We start from the raw sequence: 6,165 nt of genomic DNA on the forward strand, positions 1-6,165 counted from the left end.
TACTTCTTCCAGGATCATTTGAAACAAGTAGCCAGTACACCCCCACCCAACACACACACACGCGCACACACACACGCGCACACACACACACGCACACACACGCACGCACGCACGCATTTGTGTCACAATGCCATTAGCACACAAGATAACTAGATCATCTTTTTAAGAATTTGCATGTGTGATACAGTGAGAGGGGCGTGTGTCCATGGCACATGTGGATGAGAGAGGATAACTAGAGTTGCTTCTCTCCTGCCCACTTTTTTTTTGGGGGGGGCGGGTTTCCAGACAGGGCTTCTCTGTGTAGTCCTGTCTGTCCTGGAACTCACTCTGTAGACCAGGCTGGCCTTGAACTCACAGAGATCCAACTGCCTCTGCCTCCTGAGTGCTGAGATTAAAGGTGTGCACCACCACTGTCTGGCTAACTTTCAACTCTTTAGAATAGATTAGTATATATCTTTTTGTTTTGTTTCTTAAGACAAGGTCTTCAACTTCACTATGTAGCTCTAGCTGGCCTGGAACTTGCTATGTGGACCAGACTGACTTCAAACTCACAGAGCTCTGCCTTCCTCTTTCTCCAAATGTTGGGACTAATGGTGTGTGCCTCTATAGTAAGCTATTTGTGTTTACCTTACTAATGATTGATACTGTTATCTGCCTAACTTCTTTTTTATTTTTAAATTTAAATTAGAAACAAGGTTGCTTCACATGTCAATTCCAGGCCCCTCTCCCTTTCTCTTCCCTCCCCCGAGTCCTCCTACCAATCCCCCCATATCCCCTCATTTCCCCAGGGAGGGTGAGGCCCTCCATAGGGGTGTCCACAGTCTGTCATTTCATCCAGGGCAGGGCCTAGACCTTCCCCCAAGAGTTCAGGGTGAGAGTGCATCTCTCATTGTTGGATAGGAGCCCAAAGTCTATTTGTATACCCGGGATAAATACTGATCTACTACCCAAGGCTCAGTAGATTACCTAGGCCTCCTCACTGATACCCCCATTCAGGGGGTCTTGATCAGTCTCATGCTGGATTCCCAGGCATCAGTCTGGGATTCAAGAACTAACCCTTGTCAGGTCAGCTGTTTCTGGGGATTAAACCAGCCCAGTCTTAATCCCTTTGGTCATCAGTCCTCCTTCTCTGTCACTGGATTTCTTGAGTTCAGCTCAGTGCTTAGCCGTGGGAGTCTGCCTCTGCTTCCATCAGCCTCTGAATGAAGGTTCTGTTTCCTAGATTCTTTGGCCATGGGATTGTAGGCTGGCACTCCCCAGATCTATGTCTAAAATCCATATATGAGAGAGTACATGCCATGTTTCTTTTTGTGACTGGGTTACCTTGCTCAGGATGGTTTCTTCATTTGCCTGCAAATTTCAAGATACCATTGTTTTTTTCTGCTGACTAGTACTCCATTGTATAAATGTATCACATTTTCTCTATCCACTCTTCAGTTAAGGGGCATCTAGGTTGCTTCCAAGTTCTGGCTATTACAAATAATGCTGCTATGAACATAGTGGAACAGACATCCTTGTTGTATGAATGGGCATCTTTTGGATATATGCCTAAGAGGAGTTGCTGGGTCTTGTGGTAGGTTTATTCTCATTTTTCTGAGGAATCTCCATACTGATTTCCAAAGTGGCTATAAAAGTTGGCACTCCCACCAGCAGTGGAGGAGTATTCCCCTTTCACCACAACCTCTCTAGCATAAATTGTCGTTGGTGTTTTTGATTTTAGCCATTCTGACAGGAGTAAGATGATATCTCAGAGTTGTTTTGATTTGCATTTCCCGGATGGCTAAGGATGTTGAGCACTTTCTCAAGTGGCTCTCAACCATTTTAGTATTCCACGCAATAGAAATAGAAGGGTCTTTGCCAAACTCTTTCTACGAGGCTTCAATAACCTTGATCCCCAAGCCACACAAAGATACAACTAAGAAAGAGAACTTCAGACCAATATCTCTCATGAACATTGATGCAAAAATACTCAATAAAATACTGGCAAATTGGGGCTGGAGAGATGGCTCTGTGGGTGTGTGGCTCACAACCATCTATAATGAGATCTGATGCCCTTGTCTGGCCTGTAGGCATGCATGCAGACAGAACACTGTATACATAATAAATAAATAAATCTTTAAAAAAAATACTGGCAAATTGGATCCAAGAACACATCAAAACAATCATTCACGACGATCAAGTAGGTTTCATCCAAGGGATGCAGGGATGGTTCAACATACGAAAATCCGTCAATGTAATCCACCATATAAACAAGCTGAAAAACAAAAATCTCACTAGATACAGAAAAAACCTTTGACAAAATCCAACACCCCTTCATGATAAAGGTCTTGGAGAGATCTGGGATAACAGGAACATACCTAAACATAATAAAAGCTATATACAGCAAACCAACAGCCAACATCAAACTAAATGGACAGAAACTCAACTCAATTCCGCTAAAATCAGGAACAAGACAAGGCTGTCACTCTCTCCATACCTTTTCAATATTGTATTTGAAGTTCTAGCCAGAGCCATACGACAACAAAAGGAGATCAAGGTGATACAAATTGGAAAGGAAGAGGTCAAACTTTCACTATTTGCAGATGATATGATAGTTTACATAAATGATCCAAAGAACTCTACCAGGGAACTCTTACAGCTGATTAACACCTTCAGCAAAGTAGCAGGCTACAAGATCAGCTCAAGAAAATCAGTAGCCCTACTATATACAGATGATAAAAGGGCTGAGAAAGAAATCAGAGAAACATCACCCTTTACAATTGCTACAAACAACATAAAATACCTTGGGGGTAATGCTAACCAAACAAGTGAAAGACCTGTATCTCAAGACCTTTGAGTCTTTAAAGAAAGAAAGAAGTCCTCAGAAAATGGAAAGATCTTCCATACTCTTGGATAGGTAGGATCAATGTAGTAAAAATGGCAATCCTGCCAAAAGCAATCTACAGATTCAATGCAATCCCCATTAAAATACCAGCACAATTCTTCACAGACCTTGAAAGAACAATAATCAATTTCGTGTGGAAAAACAAAAGACCCAGGATAGGCAAAACAACCTTACTCAACAAAGCAACATCTGGAGGCATCACCATCCCCGACCTCAAGCTCTATTATAGAGCTGCAGTCCTGAAAACAGTTTGGTATTGGCACAAAAATAGACAGGTAGACCAATGGAATCAAATTGAACACCCTGATATTACCCATACATGTATGAACATCTGATCTTCGACAAAGAAGCTAAAAGTGCACAATGGAAAAAAGAAAGCATCTTTAATAAATGGTGCTGGCATGTAGAAGAATGCAGATCAATCCATGTCTATCGCCATGCGCAAAACTTAAAGTCCAAATGGATCAAAGACCTCAACATAAATCCAGCCACACTGAACCTCTTAGAAGAGAAAGTGGGTGGTACCCTTGAACGAATTGGTACTACCACCCTTGAACAAATTGGTACAGGAGACAGCTTCCTGAACATAACACCACTAGCACAGACAGTGAGATCAACAATTAATAAATGGAACCTCCTGAAACTGAGAAGCTTCTGTAAGGCAAAGGACACAGCAAGACAAAAAGGCAGTCCACAGAATGGGAAAAAATATTCACTAACCCCACATCTGACAGTGGGCTGATCTCCAAAGTTTACAAAGAACTCAAGAAGCAAGTCTCCAAAACACCAAAGGAGCCAATTAAAAAGTGGGCTATAGAACTAAATAGAGAATTCTCAATAGAGGAGTCTGCCTAACTTCTTATTTATGTCTGTTCCTTCCTGTATCTGTTGAGTGTATGAGTGTAGATGCCCTTTAAGGCCAGGAGAGGGCATCAGATCTCTTTCAGCTTGAGTGACAGGTGTTTGTGAGCAACCTGATTAGGGTTTTAGGGTCTGAAGTCTGATCTTCATGATTAAGTGGGAAGTGATTTTAATCACTGCCCAATCTCCCCAGCTCCCACATTTTTTCCTTAATATTTTCAATGTTTCTAGGCTACAAGTTTCATCTGTAATTGTTTTTAATTGTCAAAAATCTCAACAATGACAAATCCACATATGAGTGGACCTACAGAGTTCAAACTCAGGTTGTTCAGCTGTTCTTACAGTGTGCTGAGACAGTGCCCAGTTTGCCTTGTTTTCCCCTGGTTGTATTTCTGCACCTACTATAGCATGTCAGTGTGTGCTTTCTAAACTGTAGTGTTCAGATTTGGACCCCAACTGTTCCCACAAGTAAAGGACCATGCTGAAGACTGCTCTTTGGTTCCCTGATGGCCCCTGCTATATTGCCAACTTTCCTGTCTGGGTTGGGGATAAGGGAAACAATGGCGTGCTCTTGGTGTGAGCACAATCTCCTGAGTGCCCACCATTTCTTTCCATAGCCTGACAATCAGAATTTAGTCAAAATCCCCACTGCTTCTGGGATGTAGACTCTAAATTCTGAGCATTTGTGAACCTGCAATGTGTATTCTTTCCCGCCAGCTGCCTGGGTCCCACCACTGTCTCAGCCCCCAAATAACACACAAGACATTTTTTATGAAGCTGTTGGCCATTTGCTACGGATTCTTAATGGCTAGCTCTGAGTTAATTGTTAACCCATAATTACTAATATATATTTTTATAAGGTCTTATCTTACCGAGGATGTAGCCTCATGCGTCCTCTCTTCCCGGAATCATATGGTGACTCTCAGACCTTGACTATATTTCCCAGAATCCTCCTTGACTCCTAGTCCTACCCATCTTGCTTCCCTATTGACCAACAGTGCTTTATTTATCAATCAATAGGACAACATATACACAGAAGGACTAACCCCTTCATGAACCCATTCAGAAATAACTGCTAGGTTTTGGAGATACCCAGCAGGCCTTGCTAAAAATTATAGCACCTAGGATGCATTTTATTTCAAAAGGTATTTTATTTATTGTTAGTGATTGTATTATTAGGGGGCACACTTGGCCACAGCATGCATGTCAATACCAGAAGACAACTTTCAGGAGCTGGTACTCTCCTTCCATCATGGGATCTGGAACTTGAACTCAGGTCTTTGGGCTTGAGTTACACGAGGTGACTCCCACCCAAGTTCAGCGTGGTGAACTAATGAGTTTAATTGGGGTTAAACTGGGAGAGTGACTTACTGATAGTTATTCCACTGAAAGAGAGGGACCCTAGCAACTGTTAAACACTTATATATCCTTGGGGAGAGGCAGGACATTGTGCAAACCTAGGCATGTTCCAGGGCTCCACAGGAATCCTGAGTGCGCTTGAGGGTGATCACAGCTGTTCTGACTTACTCTGTCTTAATCACTGTTCTTTGTGTTGCTGTGAAGGGACACCATGACCACGGATTTAGTTGGAAGTGTGCTTAACAGTTCCAGAGGTTTGCTTGTTACCATCAAGGTAGCAGGCGTGGTGCTGGAGCAGTTGCTGAGAGCTGTATCCTGACCACAGGCGAGAGAGAAAATGGCCCTGGTGTGGGCTTTTGAAACCTCAAAGCCCCAATGACACACACGCTTCCTCCAACAAGGCCACACCTCCTAATCCTTTTAAGCCTATCAATGAGTTCCACTCCCTGGTGACTAAGCATTCAAGTATATGGACCTATAAGGGCCTCTTTTTGTTGTTGTTATTGTTTTTTCAAGACAGGGTTCTCTGTGTAGCCTTGGCTGTCCTGGAACTAGCTCTTGTAAACCAGGCTGGTCTTGAACTCACAGAGATCCGCCTGCCTCTACCTCCTGAGTGCTGGGATTAAAGGTGTGCGTCACCACAGCCCTGCTAGGGCCATTTTTATTTAAACCACCACACTACCAATGTCAGAGTTCCATGAATTGCAAAGTCCCATCTTCTCTTTCTTGGTGTGTCCCTCAGTGGTTGTCAAGGAAGCTGAGACAGAAGGTAATACTAGAAGAGTCCCACCTCTATTGGCTAGTACTAAAATGTCAGTTGGAAACATTTATGCATGTACACAGGAATACATACATACAGACAAGCAAGAAAACTGTGGGGGGAGGCAGGAGAAAAAGACCATCAGAGGCTAAGTTCAGGTGACTGACTAACAACTGAGCCAGAAGAATGAAAAAAGGAAATGAAAAATTTGTAGAAAATTCTCCAGATCTCAAGTGATGGTGCCCGTCAACACTCAGGTAAAACACGAGGACAAGAAAGCTCAGTCTGGTGGCTTGAGGGA

The sequence above is a fragment of the Mesocricetus auratus genome, unplaced genomic scaffold (assembly GCF_017639785.1).
Source record: "Mesocricetus auratus isolate SY011 unplaced genomic scaffold, BCM_Maur_2.0 Super-Scaffold_100004, whole genome shotgun sequence".
Taxonomy (NCBI): Eukaryota; Metazoa; Chordata; class Mammalia; order Rodentia; family Cricetidae; genus Mesocricetus; species Mesocricetus auratus.